This window comes from Dipodomys spectabilis, unplaced genomic scaffold, assembly GCF_019054845.1.
Source record: "Dipodomys spectabilis isolate Male_0828 unplaced genomic scaffold, ASM1905484v1 ptg000095l, whole genome shotgun sequence".
Lineage (NCBI taxonomy): Eukaryota > Metazoa > Chordata > Mammalia > Rodentia > Heteromyidae > Dipodomys > Dipodomys spectabilis.
Genome location: NW_024870772.1, coordinates 7,093,383 through 7,112,410, shown reverse-complemented (window position 1 = coordinate 7,112,410; position 19,028 = coordinate 7,093,383).

Sequence of the window (19,028 nt, the reverse complement as noted above, 5' to 3'; positions counted from 1 at the left end):
ACTGAGCCACCTTCCCAGCCCTGGTGTGCTAGTCTTGAACAAAAGAAGCTCGGGGACAGTGCCTAGCCTCTGAACTCAAGACTCAGGAAAGGCAAAATAAATAAATAAATAAATAAATAAAACCACACTTCTAATGCTTTACTTATAGTCTATTGTCATTAAGCAAATCCTTCTGATAAATTAGCTATTCAGAGCTTAATCACATTATCAGTTGAAATTTCATTTAACAAATAGACATGAGGATAGAGAACTTAAAATCTTCTCGGCAGCATTCAGAAATATACTTTATTATTAATAGTTTCCATTTGTATAACTACATAATTGAAACTTTATATCTTTATTTCTTTTTAAATAAGCATCTGTCCATTTGCTCTCCTGACCTACCTATCTCTGGAAGCCACACTCTTACTTTATCATATATGTTTTAAATTTCACATAGAAGTGAGAGTAGACAGTATTTGTCCTATAACTGATTTGCTTTACTTAGTAAAAAGCCCTCCAAGTTTATCCATGTTGTGTTTCAACAAAATGTGGAAACCATGGGAGATGATATAAATTAACTAGACCAATTCAGCTGTTTCACAAAATATGTGTATTTCAAAAAAGCATACTGTACGTATATATATATATTATATATATATATATATTATATATATGTATTTATATAGTCAATTAAAATGGAAAAAATAGAGCTGTGGAAGTGATGTTAACATCAGGAAAAGGCCCCCATGGAGGTAGATTTAAAGTACATTAACAGAGTTGAATTTTAATGACTTTCAAGTTTGAGTCCTATTGACGTATACTATTTCATGTTAGTTTCTCTTTGATTTTCCAGAAAACTATGATTCAGTGGACTCTCCCATAACTCCTTTTAGTCAAAATATATATTTCATTAAAAAGTCATCTGTGAAAATATGAGAAAGAAAAGGAACCATGTTTGTATTTAAAAGTCTTAATGTAAAACAAGTTTTATTTATCTTTTCCATAATGATGTGCCACACCTGTTAAGAGCCTCAGTGAAATGTAATTGTTATGTTTAAGAAACCTGTAGAATTTATCAGGGTTTCCTGAGATTGTCTTAGAAAGACATTAAGGTATTATTTATTTAAGCTCAATGGGAATTGAACTGTCTTTACCATTGGAACATAGTTGAGGGCTCCCAACAAGTTATAGTGTTAATAACTTGAAATATAGCTACAAAACTCCCCCTGCTGGCAAAAGGTAACAGCAAAAATTACCTGTTGCCTGTAGGCATATTAAGAAGGAAAATAACACTAATAATCAATCAATATTCCCATGAAAATACAATAATCAGGAAGCAATCAGTAAGTTAACTCCTTTGGAGTGGTGAGAAAGTTTCAGTTGGCTGATATGCAATGATACATCCTCAGAAAACCAGGCTCATTGATAAGTAACCTTCATTTTTTCCAAAAGCAATGCACATCATCTATTATGTCATGTTTCCATAGCTAGAGGCTTAGAGAGCTCTTAACTTCTAAATAGATTTTAGATAATGGTTAGCTCCAAATGACTTCATTCTTGAAGCATATTACAAATAGCAATTTTTAAAGCATTTGTGATAGCAACTCTTAGTTGTGATAGGTCTCTTGTAATTCCCCACTGTGTAACATTTTGACCCCCCCTTTTTTTGAAATTGTGCTCTTTGTCCTTTTCCAACCAGTTTATCTTAAATGTAATAGTATTTTACCAAATCCCTAAGGTTTACATGGGCCATATAATGATATTTAACTTTAATTTCTGAAGGTTTAACATGAAAATATGCAAATATATCATTGATAACACATGCACAGCTTCTACTTTCTCAAGTAATGAAACTTCAACAGAAACCAAATTTTTTATATTTTATTATCATTGCATAGTTTTATAAAGTAAAACAAATCAGTTTATAATTGCAGTGCATCTTGATTGATATCATCCCCAAACAAAAATCTGAATGCAAGGCTTTAGAGAAAACTGTGATTGGACTTTTAGGCATTGATGTATCATGGTGTTGTGTTAGAGAAATTAAGGATGAAATATCAGATTTGAGTTAGGTTATATATGAATTAGAAATACCTAGTTAATAATGGATGATTTTGGAATATGAATGTAACTATGCTTTTGTAATTTTAAAAACTGAATTGTAACCCTCATCAAAACTTTTGCCCCGAGATAGGACTTCTATACTGACTAACCAGCTTTTATCTTCTTTAACTTTGCTTCTGCTACTATCTAAACAAGTCACCCCCATCCTTTCTTCTATTCCCCAAGCCTTCCATCAACAATCCCTATGTGGGAAGACCCTGACAGGAAGTTTGAACTTAAGGCATGACCTTTTGGAGTGACCATTGGCCAAAATAGACAAACACCCTTACTGGGTATGCTTGTATCCTCTCCTTCTCTCCTTCCCAGCCAAGAATGTTTAAAATCCAAAGCAGGCTGGCACCCAGGACTGTTTCCTGAGACCCCGACCTTGGGAGTTTTGTTTTAACCATAACTCATCAGTGGTTTTTGTGTCTCACTTTCTACTGGTCCTTAGACTATACAGCAATGGAAGACATCAGATTATTTGGAGATATATTTCTTAGTACTTAAGACTTATGACCTCAAAAGAGCTAGACAATCCATCAAGGCACAGTTAAAGACAACAAATTTAATTACACTATTTACAGCAGAAAGGGGGCCTACGACTACCTTGTCCTGAACCAAGGGCAGCCTCGACCACCAAACTTCCAAGCCTCTAATAAGCAGCCCCGACCATTATTTATTGGTCTGCAAACCACCAATTAGTCAGTCTGAAACTTCCAACTCCTGACCTTCAAAGCTCCAAAGCTCCAATCCTCCAAAGGGGAAGGTTTTTCCTTTTCTTCCTTTCCTAGTTCTCTGCAGGCCTCTCCACTCTCCACAGGCCTGCCTTGCCCTGCTCCAGGAGGCCTTTCTAGAGAAGTCCCCAAATGACCTCCAGAGGAGGCCGAAGTACCTCCAGAGAGGGTCCCGAATGGCTCCTAGAGGAGTCTTGCCCTGCCCTCCACAGGTGTGCCCTGCTCTGCTCCGGGAGGTGCCTCTTCCCTGCTTTCCCCTCCTACTGTATCTCTCTTCACTCCATCTCTCTACTCTCTCTCTACTCTCTTAGCAGCTCTCTACCTTCCTCCTCCACTGTCCTTACCATCGCTCCCTACCCTCCTCCCAGGCCTTGAAACAACCAGACTATATAGAGGAGGCGCTCCTCCCCAACTCCAACAGGACTGTTTCATCTGCCTAACCGTTTCCAACTGTCATTCATGCCCCTCATCCAAGCTGCCCACTGCCCAGTCACTTCTCGACAGCTCACCTTGTGGAGCTACATGACCCACACCCTCCAGTAGCAAGACCCAGCCCATTTCAGTGGCACGTCAAACCCATTGGGTGGCCCGCCCCTCCAGGGGCACGCCCTGCGGGACAGTGACATCATCTTCTCCATGTCCTGTTCTCTTCAGTGGCCCAGTCCTCAGAGTGGTGAGGCTCACCTCTGGATTGTTTCCTGCCACCCCCACTCCTCCCCTCCCTCCCCGCCCGCCAGCAGGCCGGGACACGGGACCATGCTGATTATCAGGGCCCATTGGTTATTACATTAGCTAATTGGAGCATTTTGGGTCTTTTACCTCTAAAATTTAATTAATTGGTCAAGAATTGCACGATTATTATTTCCATATACGTGTTTATATATATATATATATATATATATATATATATACTGATGTATGTATATATATATATATATGTATATAATCATATGAATACATAAATGTATATTTATAGTTAAAAGCTTTGGAAAAACATTCTCATATTCCCCAAAGTGTCATAATTTTATGTGAATTTTTAAAACATTTCTGTGTTGGTTCAGATTCTGCCAACCTAATATAACCTTGAAAGTAATAAATGATAGTACCTATAATATAACACAAAACATGTGCAATACTGTTACTAAAGATAGATCTTTTCTGGTATTGTATTTAAGCCCAAATATTTCCTCAGGAAGTGAAAATGGAAAGGTGTTTCTAGCTGGGTGCAGGTGGCTCACCCCTGTAATCCTAGCTACTCAGGAGGCTGAGATCTGAGGGTCGAGGTTCAAAGCCAGTCTGGGCAGGAAAGTCTGTGAAACTCTTATCTCCAATAAACCACCAGAAAACCGGAAGTGGCGCTGTAGCTCAAGTGGTAGAGCACTAGGCTTGAGCTGAAGAGCTCAAGGTCAGCGCCCAAGCCCAGAGTTCAAGCCCCACGACCTACAAAAAAAAAAAAAAAAGAAAGGTGTTTCTGTTCTATGAATGTTATAAATGTGTAATTGACCTATTATTTATTATTCATGGCATCACTCCTAGGAATTCCTAATACCTCCTTCCATATACTCATCGTGCCACAAGTATTTCCTATACACAGTGGTCAGGTTTTCTTTACTGGAACTAGTATGGGGATGTAAATCTTGGGATAACTGAGAGAAGATTGTAGATTGATAGCTCCCCAAAATGGAGACAGATAGGAAGGAATCAGCTGTATAGGCCTGGATGATCACAGTCTAGATGAATGTATAGGGCAGAAATGGGAAAAAGTTAATACAAGAGGAAGCCATGTGAATGTGAAAGGCTTTGTATAGACACAAATATGGAGACCTTGGAGTTGGCCCTATAATCTATAAGGCCTTTTCCTGTATGCAGAGGATGATTTCATGCAAGGGGGATAGCTGAGGACAAAAATATTTTTGGTCTGCACTTTTCTTTTGTAAATTAAAGAGCTTTGTTGAATTCTATGAATAATACATATTCTTATAACTTGGATGCTCTATTTTATTGAATAGAAGAATGTTACTGAGAAATTGACACTGCTCTTTAATAATGAAAATATTAATATCTTGAAATGCTTTAGAATAAGGAATATAGAAGTGACATTTTCTGTCATTCCCCTCATTTATGATTTGATTCAGAATCTATCTGGCAGGCTAATATGGATTACTTCATTGTAATGTCACCTTACAGAGAAAGAGATTGAGTTCAAAGGCCTCAAATAATTCTCTCCCTCTGACACTATCAAAGATCTCTAGGTTCAAATTGATTCCTTCAGTGCATCATTTCCTAAGCAACCACAGAATAGTTGGTGTTGTGCTGTTGTTCAATATATTACATTTCTAAAATATAGCATTATCTTTATTTAAATATATAAATATGTCCATCATTCCCATCAAAACTAGGCCATTTTTTTTGTAGAGATTCTTGGTTGACTTGGGAAACCCTGCCCTCTGCACTAAAACCTGTTTTGAACTCATTAGAGAGCAAGAGTCTAGGGCATTGAGTCTAGCACCCAGACCCACTTCAAGCCACATAAGAGAGAGAGACAGAGAGAGGGAGAGAGAGAGAGAGACAGACAGACAGAGACAGAGACACAGAGAGACAGAGACAGAGAGAGACAGAGACAGAGAGATAGAGACAGAGAGGATTATATCTCTATCATTAAATTATTCCTAATACTCTTTGACCAAATTGCAGCAGGGAGAAAACGCAGCAGTCACATTCCTCGCTATTTCATTCCTTCATTCTCCAGGTTGTTACTTAATGATTGCTCTGTAATCACGCTATACTCCTTGTTTCTCTTTTGCAAAAATAATATTAATGATAAAATTTTAAACTTGCAATTGGAACATTTTGTGATATGATATCTTGGTATATTTGATAATATGGTATCATGAAATTTTAAGCTATAGGAAATGGAAAATATGCCACTAGGTACAGGAATGCTATATGATTTTCTCCTTTTGTCATGTGGTAAGTCTTTGGTAAGTTTCCTTGTTTGTTGTAATTAGATTGTATATATTTTTACGTTAAATTATGCTTCTATATCCATAAATATAGATCATCTTCAAGCTTCTGGTCTTAATTTCTAGACTCTGATATGAGAAACTTAAAAAAATATATAGTTTATCTAGACTCTGATATGAGAAACTTAAAAATATATATAGTTTATTCTTTTTTTTTTGTGTCAGTTATGGGCTTCAGCTTGGGCGATGGGTGCTATCCCTGAGCTTTTTCACTCAAGGCTAGCTCTCTACTACTTTGAGCCACCATGTCAGTCAGTTTTCTGGACTAATTAGAGATACGAGCCTCAGAAACTAATTTATAACCATGATCCTCAGATCTCAGCCTCCTGAGTACCTATGTTTAAAAATGTGAGCCACTGGGGCCCAACTATGGTTTCCCTTTCGATTTGCATTTTGTAATCTCATACATGAATGTAACAATTGGTGAGGAAAACACACTATTTTTATCTACTGTCATTCAAAGCCAAAAAAGATAAAGAGGTCTATATGCTGTTGAATTATCTGTTCTTGCTTTGCTGACAAAGAAGTAAAGAATAGTTCATGCACCAAGAATGACTTGATAGAAGATTTTTACTTGGTATAGAGAAAACAGTATAGAATTATACTGCAGGTGATTTATGAATATAATCCTGGTTACATAGGAGGCTGAGATTGAGAGGACCATAATCCAAGGCCAGTTGAGGCAACATTTCAAGAGATTATTTCTCAATTATTAGTAAGAAAAGCACATTGGGTCATTCTACGTAGATGATGAGATCAAGAATATCCTATGCAGATCAGCTTGATCAGAAAAATCCTTTCTGCAAGTCATAGAAGCATATAAGATGGTCTGCAATTATTTTCCTAGCTAAAATAGGAAGATAAGATAGGAGGATGACAGTCCAAGTGGATGCCTGGGCAAAAAATGAGATTCTATCTCAAAAAATAATCATTGCAAATAAACACTAGGCTTTTAGATCAGCTATGGAGAACCTGCTTAACAAGTATAAACGAAACAATGAACTACAGACAAAGCTTTCTAGGTACTAATTTTTGAAGCAAATGAGAAAGCTGTAATGGAAAACACAATAAAAAAAATGAGAGACTCATCTAGGAGGAAGCAATGGGAAGGAAAGAGTACATTAGTAGCCTAATTAGAAAATAGAATTAAATATCAGAGAAATCTCCATTATCTAGATGAGGCATTTATTTTCTACTGTGGATTGCCATGTATTCAAGAAACATGAACAGGGGAACAAAATGAAATTGTTTAATGACAAAAGTAAACAGCAGCAATAAGTACTAAAATGTGAGTGGATAAGCCATAAGGAGTGATTAAATAAATCAAGTAATAATATCAGAATTAGAATACTGTTCTTTCATTGATTTTTTTTTTTTGGTCTGTCGTGGGGCTTGAACTCTGGCCTTAGATGCTGAACTTGCACTCTGCAGCACAAGGCAAGTGCTTTACCACTTGAGCCACAGCACTACTTCCAGTTTTCTAGTGGTTTATTGGAGATAAGAGCCTCACAGACTTTCCTGCCCTGGCTGGCTTTGAATCACCATCCTCAGATCTCAGCCTCCTTAGTAGCTAGGAGTGAGCCATTGGTGCCTGGCACTTTCATAGGTTTTTATGACAAATAGTACCAACTTAAATGAGGTTTGATTCTGTTCTTTAATGTGGCCAGTACTCATAAGAATCTTATGATCTACACTTTTGTAACAGATATATCAATTCAGTCTTCTAGGTAAGTGAATTAAATTGTTTTCTGTGAAATGTTTGGCCTTTCACATATTTTACTTGACTAAAGTTTTTTTATTGTTCCATTATTTTTTTCAATTACCATTAAAACTCCCAGACAATATGAAAAAATATATACATTTAATCTTTCAATTAACCACTCTTTTAAAAGTCCACTGAGCACTGAGAATGGCAATGCAGAAGGATAATATTAAGTCATGTTTCGAATCAGCCCCAATATAAAAGTAGAAACATTCCAATCTCAACAAAACAAAATTCACACTGTAATTAATCTATCATGTCTACTATCCAGAGTATATGGGAAATGGAGAAAGTTGATTACAGACTTAAGCAAGTAAAAATCCTAAAAAAGTCCTCCTTTGGTGAATAACTTAGTTTCATTAACATTTTGTTTTCATTTTAATGAAAATCAACTACTTAAATTTAATCAAAATATGCTATATATTCATTATATCATTTTATTTTTGTATTATTAAAGTTGTTTCTTTTCTTGTTAGTGCCATTAAAAGAGCTTAAATTCAGGGCCTTACATTCTCTGAGCTTCTTTTTTTGCTCAAGGCTGGTCTTGGACCACTTTAAGCCACACCTCTACTGCTAGCCTTTTGCTGCTTAATTGTAGATGAGCCTCCCAAATTTATCTTCCTTGGCTGGCCTCAAACTGTCACTAGCAAATCTTACCCCCTTAAGTACCTAGGATTAAAGACCATTGGTGCCCAGTAATCTCTTTTGCTTGGTATTGCTTTGTTGAATGGATACTCAACTACATAAAAATAATAAAAATAATTTAAAATTTACTTAGAGAAAGGTAAACTCTTGTCACATTACAAAATAGTGAGTTTTCTTTATACATTTTTCCCCTTTTAGAACTGTAAAATGGTAAAATGAATTTTTGGCAAATGGATTTGATGCTACAATGGAATTTAAAGCTAAATATCTTATAAATGACATTAAAGGGTTTAAAATAAGTGCTTATTGAAATAACAATAATTTAGGAAAAATAAAAAGCCAAAACCAAGTATGCTATCTCTTTCTTCCTTAAATTACTTGAGTTTGTTTGATGGATATTCACATTTTGAAAGTTCAGAAACCAATATCCCCAAAGACTGGGGTTTGCAGTGTGGTATGTGGGAGGGAAGGTTATTTGAAGGTCTCAACTACAGGCTCAGGCCCTGCCTCTCTGGTCTGCTTCTGCTTTCCTCTCTCACCTCTCATCCTTCCCACATGTGTCTGAAGAACCACAATTTCTCTTACTCAAGGCCAATGATAGGATGTAGAACTTCTTTTTCCCAAAATGAGATAAAATCTAAAACTAGGGTCTGGAGGCATGACTCATTTATTCAAATATAAGCAAGTAAGTGTGAGCTATATTAAGCTCAAAACAAAAAATTCTCCTACTACTATTTACACTATTTCCTTAACACTTCTCAGAGAGCCCAGCTAATTATTTTATACTACTTAAGTAATGAAGGTCTGTATTCAATTAAACTCTTTAAAACATTAATGTGCCCAAAAAACAATACAGGAATTTGGCTTGTTCATACAACCTAATCAAAAGCATGTTTGCATTAAATTATTTCACTTTACTGAAATATGCATGTGCAGATACAGAAAGTATAATACATTGCCTCATCTGTTTGAACTAAACTTCTAAAATCATGTTGGCAAGAAGACAGAGCAAGACATTTTGTAGAGATTGTCTTTGACCACTCCACCTCTCCTTCCTTACTCCTGGGTAGAGAGCTAAGAAACCACCTAGAAAGATAATCCTGTTTTATTGTCAGATACAGTATGGCAGATATTTCTTTATAGTCAGGTGCTATGCAGAAAGAAAAATATCAATATTTTTAGATCTTGCATCAGGCACTGAATTGAGTCCCTTACATCAAAGTAAGATCTTTCTATCAAGAAGCTATTTTTCTTGCCATCTTGCCTTCTTTTGTTTTCTGATCTTTTTCATGGTTGTTTTGTTTCTTTATAATTGAATGCTATCCAATTTTTCTTTTAAAGAAACTGAATTTGTGAAAATTTATTATACAACATAAACATTTATAAGACCTACCAAAACCTTCAATGGAGTCCTCTTTAAAATATTGATACAAGTATGTGAACAGATAATATTTCTCAGAGAAAATTGTTTCCTGCCAAATATTTTAAAAGAAGTATAATTTAAACACATGTGAATAATTTTCCATGAAAAGAAATCTGTTTTCAATAAAAAAAGAAGTGATTTAAATTACTTAACAATAGCTAACAAATAATTAAATTACTTAGAATGAATTTTGCATGCTAGTGTTTTTGCATGCTTGTAATTTATTAATTTCATTGACATTTTCAAGTAATTATATATAGTACTGATTTATTAGGAACAATGTTTTTTACTAAAATGTGATGCAGTCTCCAATGTTTATGCAGTAAACTTCTTTATTATGTAAATAATGGGTTAATATGAATATTCATGGATGAATTTGTCTACTCCTAACTTAGGGTGTGTAAACACTCCCAGTTATTAACATTATCACCTGTTCAGGGTTCCAAATGAAGATACTGTGAAGCATGGAACAAGTGGTCAATATCTCATTAGTCCTACTAAACAAGATTTATACTGTAGTACCTCTTCGAACTTTAGTCCATAAATTATGTGTAAATTTTACCCCTAGCTCAGAGACATATTAGTAATTGCTATTTAAATAATTTCATGGGACAAATTTAACAAGTTTTTGAGTACACAAATATTACAAAAGTATGGACAGGGATAAAAATATTTTTTTTCTAAAAATCTTACTTTAATATGTTGGACATAGCATATGTTCATTAATTTCTTTAAAATATATAATAAACAAATAGAGAAGGGAACAAAATCTGATTCTTTTTCTAAAAAATTCTAATGTATTGATGAGTATTTTTAAATAATCTTTAAGAAAGTTTAAAAAGATTTTTTAAATTCAACATGATATATCTTTGTAAACCTAATTCAAATATGCATAGTCACACACACATCATTTTTATTAAGCATTTTTAACTCACAGATTAAAAAATCATTTCTTAAATGAAAATCAGAAAGTTTGATTTTTGTTTTGACATTAAGCTTACTCTTAAACATAGCGCATGTTGTATTTTGTAATGATATTGTAGTGAGGTAGGTTCTGACAATGCAGAGACAAACATGATTGTATGGGTAAAAACATTTTCAAATTATTTTCATATTTACAAAAGCTGATGGTATAACGTTGTGTTTATACATGTGAAATATATTCACCTGGAAGATTTTACATCTGATGGTGCCAGACAACTGTATAAGCTTTATTATGTGTAATTATAAGCTAGTCTAGCTAAACAAAATATTTGCTTCAGAGTACTTTAAGCAAAACAAAAACAGCTGCTAATCTACTGAATCAATGGCCCTAAAATTTTTATGCAAGATACCTTTTTGTAATCAGTATATGGTTCAAAGTTTGGAAAAAAATGTAGAAAGTTAGAAGGAGGTCTGGACTTACATTTAGACATAACATCTTTGCAGGAAGAATTTGAAAACATTTTGTACCAGCTAATATTTATGAAGCTTCCTGTTGGGCCAAAAGCCAATGAGGAATTTCAGTAATCTAATCTTGAAGCAACAAAAGCATGTATGAGGGGCTGGGAAAGTGGCTCAGTGGTAGAGCGCTTGCCTTGCATGCATGAGGCCCTGGGTACAATTCCTCAGCACCACATAAGCAAAAAGAAAAAAGCCAGCAGTGGCTCTGTGGCTCAAGTGGTAGAGCACCAGCTTTGAGCTGAAGAGCTGAGGGACAGTGGTCAGACCCACAGTTTAAGCTCCACGACCAGACCCCCACCCCCCAAAAAAAAGCATGAATTATCATTTCAAGGTCTGATTCTAATAGACCTGATCACAACCTAACAGGTTCTCTTTTCTAAACCAGAAAGGTTGCCCCTCCATAAGTAATTAGATATTTTAATTTTATTTTTAATTGACCATTAGCCATTAGGGTTTAGCATCATGTTTTTATGTATTTCTAAATAATAGAATATACTATAATTTATTTAACATCTCTGTCACTTCTCATAATTTGAGGAGGGGGTAAACATTTTGAAATTTATTCTTTTAGACTGTCAATGGTGGTTGATGCTTATAATCTACTATTAGTGAGGAGGCTATTGTCATTGTACTTGATTTGGGTACCCTGCATCTTGTATATATATTTGTCTAAAGGGCAAGGGAAGGAGAATCACAAAACGCTGAAACATGACACAGAACGACCCATTGCAACAATGATACCCAGAAGAAGACACTATACTGGAAATGAACTTTACAAATGCGGTGTGGGGGGGGGGGAGGGAAAGGCGCGGGTGTGTGCAGGGAGGAGTGCGGGAGGTGGAGGAGGGAAGGGATAGTGGGAGAACAACAGAGGAGGGGGTAACAATGCTCGACAAGAAATGGAATCATTACCTTACTCATGTAACTGTATCCCCTCTGTACAGCATGTTTACCAAAAAAAAAAAAAAAGACGAGTCTTCATGAACTAAAAGTCCATGAGATTCTTATCTGCCATTAACCAACAAAAAGCTAGAAGTGGAAACTTGACTCAAGTGATAGAATGTCACCTTTGAACAAAGAAACCAAGCAAGAGCACAAAGCCCTCAGTTCAAGCCTCGGTTGCAGCAATCAAAAATGACAACAAAAAATTTACTCTTTAATAATTCTAAAGTAATAACATATAATATTAACCATAGTTTTTATAATATTTTTTTCATTTTATTTTATTTTTTTGTGAACATACTGTACAGAGGGGTTACAATTACATGGGCAGGATAATGCGTACATTTTTTATCAAGCATTGCAGCCTCTTCCTTTGTTTACCCTTCACACCCCTCCCAGCCTCCCCCCCACCACCCAATCCTCCCCTCCCCCCCCTCCCCCCCCCACCAACATTGTAAAGATCATTTTCGGCATGACAACTTGTACTTCTCATTGTTGCAACAGGTCCACCTGTATCCTTAAACGACTTGTTTTTGCCCATCTCCTCCTCAACTTATACTGACATCAAATATAGTGAAAACAGGGGTTATACTGTGGGGGAGCGACATACAAAGCAACAAAGAAATAATCTTATAAATGCGTTAGAAACAAATGGATGAAAGAAAAAAAACATTAAAATACATATCTAAGGGTTCATTTACCTAACATCACATTATCTGACTTTTTCCGCTTGACTCATACATATACTAGATACTGCAAATAAGGGAAACCATGGGGCCTATGTTTCTTTGGGCCTGGCTTACTTCGCTTAATATAATTTTTTCCAAGTCTTTCCATTTCCTAACAAATGGGGCAATGTCGTTCTTTCTGATGGAGGCATAGAATTCCACTGTGTATATATACCACATATTCTTGATCCATTCATCTACTGAGGGGCATCTGAGTTGGTTCCATACCTTAGCTATGGTAAATAATGCTGCAACAAACATAGTTGTGCTGGTAGCTTTAGTGTGGTCTCGTTTGTAAACATTAGGGTAAATGCCCAAAAGTGGGATTGCTGGGTCATAGGGGAGCTCTATGTGAAGTCTTTTGAGGAACCTCCATACTGCTTTCCAAAGTGGTTGAACAAGTTTACATTCCCACCAACAAAGAAGTAAGGTTCCCTTCTGTCCACATCCCCTCCAGCATCTGTTGTTGTTAGAGTTCTTGATTTTTGCCATTCTAACTGGAGTGAGGTGGTATCTCAATGTTATTTTGATTTGCTAGGGATGTTGAGCATTTCTTCATGTGTCTATTGGCCATCCTTTTTTCTTCTTCAGAGAAGTTTCTCCTTAAGACTTTAGCCCACTTATTTATTTGGCAGTGGTTTATTTGAGGATTTGTTGTTGGGGGTTTAATTTTTTGAGTTCCAAGTATATTTTAGATATGAGACCCTTGTCTGTTGTATGGCTAGTGAAGATCTTCTCCCAGTCCGTGGGCTTTCTATTGATCTTGCTAGCTTTGTCCTTTGCCATGCAGAAGCTCTGCAACTTCATGCAATCCCATTTGTCCAACCTTTCTTTGATTTGTTGTGTTTCTGGGTTTCCATTCAGAAAATTTCGGCCTGAGCCAAGGAGACCTAGGGTTTCTCCTATTCCATCCTGTAATGTTTTCAGAGTGTCTGCTTTGAGTTCAAGGTCTTTGATTCATTTGGAGTTGATTCTGGTGCAGGGTGATATATAAGGATCTAGTTTTAGTTTTCTACAAGTAGTTAACCAATTGTGCCAGCACCATTTACTGAAGAGGCTGTCTTTGTTCCATTCTATTGTTTTAGCTCCCTTATCTAAGATTAGATGGCTATAGGTCTGTAGGTTCATTTCTGGGTTTCCAATTCTATTCCATTGGTCCTGAGGTCTGTTCTTATGCCAATACCAAGCTGTTTTGATTACTATGGCTTTATAGTAGAGTTTGAAATTTGGTATTGACATTCCTCCAGCAGTGTTCTTTCCGTTGAGGACCATTTTTGCTATTCGGGGTCTTTTATTGTTCCATATGAATTTTTGGATTGCCTCTTCTATTTCCGTGAAGAACGAGTTTGGAATTTTGATAGGTATCGCATTGAATTTGTAGATAGCCTTGGGAAGTATTGCCATTTTCACGATGTTAATCTTTCCAATCCAGAAGCATGGGAGGTTTTTGCCATTTTCTATGTTCTGTTTTAATTTCCTTTTTCAAGATTTTAAAGTTTTCATCATAGAGGTCCTTCACTTCTTTGGTTAATTCCTAGGTATTTTATTTTTTGTGGGGCTATTACAAATGGAGTTGCTTTCCTAATTTCAGCCACACTTTTCTCATTGTTGGCATACAGAAAAGCCATTGATTTTTGCAGGTTAATTTTATACCCTGCTACTTTGCCAAAGTTTTGAATCAGCTTGAGTAATTTGGGAATGGAGTCTATGGGATTCTTTAAATACAAGATCATGTCATCTGCAAAGGGGGATAGTTTTATTTCTTCTTTCCCTATTTGGATCCCCTTTATGTCCGGATTTTGTCTTATTGCTGTAGCTAGGCATTCTCATACTAGATTGAAGAGAAGTGGAGAGACAACATCCTTGTCTTGTTCCTGAGTTAAAAGGAAATGGCTTTAGTGTTTCACCATTAAGTGTAATGCTGGCTGTATGTTTGTCATATACAGCCTTTATTGTATTGAGGAATGTTCCATGGATTCCTAATTTTTCCAAAACCTTCATCATAAAGGGGTGTTGGATCTTGTCAAATGCTTTTTCTGCATCTATTGAGATAACCATGTGTTTCTTATTTTTGCTCCTGTTGATGTGATGAATAATATTAATTGATTTGTGTATATGGAGCCAGTTTTGCATCCCTGAAATGAATCCTGTTTGATCATGGTGTATGATTTTTTGGATGAGTTGTTGAAGTCGGTTGGCCAAAATTTTGTTGAGAATTTTTGCCTCAATGTTCATCAAAGATATGGGTCTATAGTTCTCTTTCTTTGATGAGTCCCTGCCTGGGTTTGGCATAAGGGTTATGATGCCTTCATAGAATGTGTTCGGTAGTGAACTTTCTCTTTCAATTTCATTGAAGAGTTGGAGGAGTATTGGTGTGAGCTCTGCTTTGAAGGCCTTGTAGAATTCTGCTGTAAAACCATCTGGTCCTGGACTTTTCTTAGCTGGGAAGTCTCTTATTGCTGTTTCTATTTCAATGCTTGATATGGGCCTCTTAAGCTGGTTTAACTCATCTTGGTTTAGTTTTGGCATGCCAATATTTGCTAGGAAAAGGTCCATTTCTCTCAAGTTCTCAAACTTTTAGCATAAAGTTTTGAGAAGTATTCCCTTATTATGTTCTGAATCTTGGTTGTTTCCATGGTGATGTTTCCATTCTCATCTCTGAGTTTATTTATTTGGGTGTGTTCTCTTCTTTTTCTGATAAGACTACTAAGCATCTGTCAATTTTGTTAATTTTTTCGAAGAACCAACTCTTTGTTTTGTTGATTCTTTCTATAGTTTTTTTTGGATTCTAACTCATTTAATTCTGATGTAATTGTAATTATTTCCTTCTGTCTACTGGATTGGGGTTTATCTTGCTGCTCTTTTTCAAGGAGGTTTAGATGTGTCATTAAATTGTTGGTTTCAAATCTCTCCAATTTGTTAATGTAGGAGCTCAGAGCTGTAAACCTGCCTCTGAGTAGTGCCTTTGCTGTGTCCCAGAGAAGCTGGTAATTTGTGTGTTCATTTTTGTTGAATAGCATGAACATTTGAATTTCCTTTCTAATCTCTTCCATGACCCACTCGTGATTCAGCAGTGTGTTGTTTAGCCTCCATGTGTTACCGGACTTTCTTTGGTGGCTTTTGGTGCTGAGTTCTAATTTTATTTCCTTGTGGTCAGAGAATTCAAGGTATAACTTCAATGATTCTGAATTTAGACAAGTTTGCTTTGTGACCTAAAATGTGGTCTATTTTAGAAAATTTTCCATGTGCTGCTGAGAAAAACGTGTATTCTGATGCTGCTGGGTGAAATGTTCAGTAGATGTCTGTTAAATCTGGTTGATCTATACAGCTGTTTAGATCTGCGGTTTCTCTGTTGAGTTTTTGCCGCGTTGATCTATCTAGTGGGGAGAGTGGTGTGTTAAAATCCCCAACAATTAAAGTCTTTGGATCTATGTGGGATTTGAGGCAAAGTAGTGTTTCTTCGATAAATTTGGGTGCTCCGTTGTTTGGCGAGTAGATATTTAGAATTGTAATATCCTCCTGAAGGAGAGATTCCTTAATTAGTATGCAGCGACCTTCTTTATCTCTTCTCACAAATTTTAATTTGAAGTCTATTTTATCTGATATTAGGATTGCAACTCCCGCCTGTTTATGGGGTCTGTTTGCTGGGTAGATTTTGTTCCAGCCTTTAACATTGAAAATGTGTTTGTTTTTACGGGCAAGATGTGACTCCTGAAGGCAGCAGATAGAAGGGTCTTGTTTTTTAATCCAACTAGACAGTCTATGTCACTTAATTGGAGAGTTCAGTCCGTTAACAATAAGAGATAGGACTGAGAGGTATTTGGGAGCTCCTGCCATGTTATCCACCTTCTTGGGGGCTGCAAAAACTGGGTTCTTCCTATGGTTCTTGGATTCTCAGTTTGGGTGCAGTTTCTTGGCCTTTATTGTGGTCTTGTTGGTTTTCTATGTGTAGGACATCTTTAAGAATCTTTTGTAGGGCTGGTTTGGTGGAGATGTATTGTTTCAACTTTTCTTTGCTATGGAAGGTTTTTATTTGGCCTTCAGTTATGAAGGAGAGTTTAGCTGGGTACAGTATTCTTGGTTGATAGTTGTTTGTTTTTAGGGCATGGCATACATCATTCCAGGCTCTCCTGCTTTGATTGTCTCTGCTGAGAAATCTGAGGTGAATCTAATCGGTTTCCCTTTATAGGTGATTAATCTTTTCTCCTTGACAGCTTTAAGGATCTTTTCCTTGGTCTGAGTTGATCCTGTGTGGATTATAATGTGACTGTGGGATGTCCTGTTCTAGTCTGGTCTATTTGGGGTTCTAAAAGCTTCTTGTATCTGAATAGGCCTATCTTTTTGTATGTTTGGGAAGTTCTCTGCTAGGATCCTGTTAAACAAATTTCCTAGACCATTAACTTCCTTTTCTAGGTGCTCCTCTACACCCATTATCCTTAGATTAGGCCTTCTGATTGTGTCTTCCAAGTGTTGGATAGATCTATCATATTTCTTGGACTTGTCTTGGATTTTTGTATGTTCTTTCTCTATAATATCTAGGCTGTCTTCAATCCCTGAGATTCGATCTTCTGCATGGTCTAACCTGCTGTCAAACTTTCTACTTTGTTTTTTATCTCTTTTCCTTCTAATTGGTCAGCTTTGATGGCTTCAAGTTCTTTGTTGAAGCTTTGTTTTAGATTTTGTGTGAACTTCTTTACTTCCCTAATTTGGTCTTCAGTGTTTATTCTCAAATCACTTAGTTGATTGGTTATGATTTCCTTGGACTCCCATTCCTTCTGTTGGCTTCCATTCAGCATTCCCTTTTTGGTCTCCCTGACTTCCTTCAGCTCTTTGTTAATGGATTCCATGAATGTCGTTAGTGATCTTTGTGTATTCTCTTCCTGCTCTCTCAATTCCTGTATTACTCTTTGATTACCTTCCTCCCATTCGTGGGATTCCTGTAGTTCTCTTTGAGTGTTCTCAGCCTGCTCATGCCATTCCTGCCTTTCTCTTTGAGTATTCTCAAGCTGCTCACGCAAATGCTGTATCAGTTTTTGAGTAGCTTCCTCACGCTTATGATATTCCTGTAAAACTTTTGGATTGCCTCCTCTCTCTCCCTATCATGCTCATACAGAGTCCTTTGTATGCTTTCAATCATTTTATTTATCATGTTTGCCCGCAGTGTTTGTAGAGCTATTTGGGAACTCTCCTCTGGATTATTCATTATGTGTTCTGTCCCCTGATTATCAAGATTGGGAATTGAGCTACCCAGACTTGCCATTTGTCTTGTGTTTTTCAGGCTTATTCTGCCCATTTTAGATGAAAATAGCACCAGTTTTGTGTTATTTTAAGGCAATCATCAACTATCTTAAGGCAAGCATCAACCAAAGTCTGAATTTGCACAGTCAATAGTCTAAAGATACAATCTAGTTCAACAGATACATCTATTCAACATTTAACAACTATATGTTAATCGGCTATGAACCGCAAAGAAGAATTTGGAAAACCAGAAATTATTAGGGTTAGGGAGAGATGTGGGTAAAAAATAGGAATAGATTGATGTGGGAAGGCACAGGGAGAGTTAACAGGGAGATAGGTTGGGTAGGATGAAATTAGAGATAGAGAAAAAAGAAGAAAGGGAAAGGGAAGAAAAGAGACCAGAAAAAATAGAGAAGTAAAAATTAATAATATTATGCAGAATCGAAAGCAATCTATGTGGTGGAGAATGTGAATATATTGAGAGAAGGGGAAGGCTATAAAGGAGATGTGAAAAACTTAAAAATAAAAATGCTTAAAATATTATATAGGCATAAGGAGGTAGTATTGCTATTAAGGAATTTAAGTCTCAGAGGTTTTGAATTGAGTAATTAATTTGTAGATTAAGTGTGTACACAATGGGGGATAGGGCCTAATATTCAACTATGGGTTTATCTGAGGATGTGCAGGACAAGAATTAAGTCACATAAAGAACAACAAAAGAGAGGAAAAGGTGAAAAGGATAAGAAAGAAAGAAAAAAAGATCAGAAGTTCAGTAGAGCTAAACAAAAAACAAAAAGATAATTAAAGAAGAAAAAAGGAGAAAGAAAACAAAAAAGAAAGAGAAATGCACACTCATGTATCCCTAAAATAAAAATTATAAGAAGAAAAAAAGTTACTGGAAAACAATTTTTTTTCAAAAAAGGCAAAAATTAAAGATAAAAAAAGTTTTAGAAAAGAAAAAAATTTTTTTTATATAAGGTACCAAAAAAAAAAAAAGAAGAA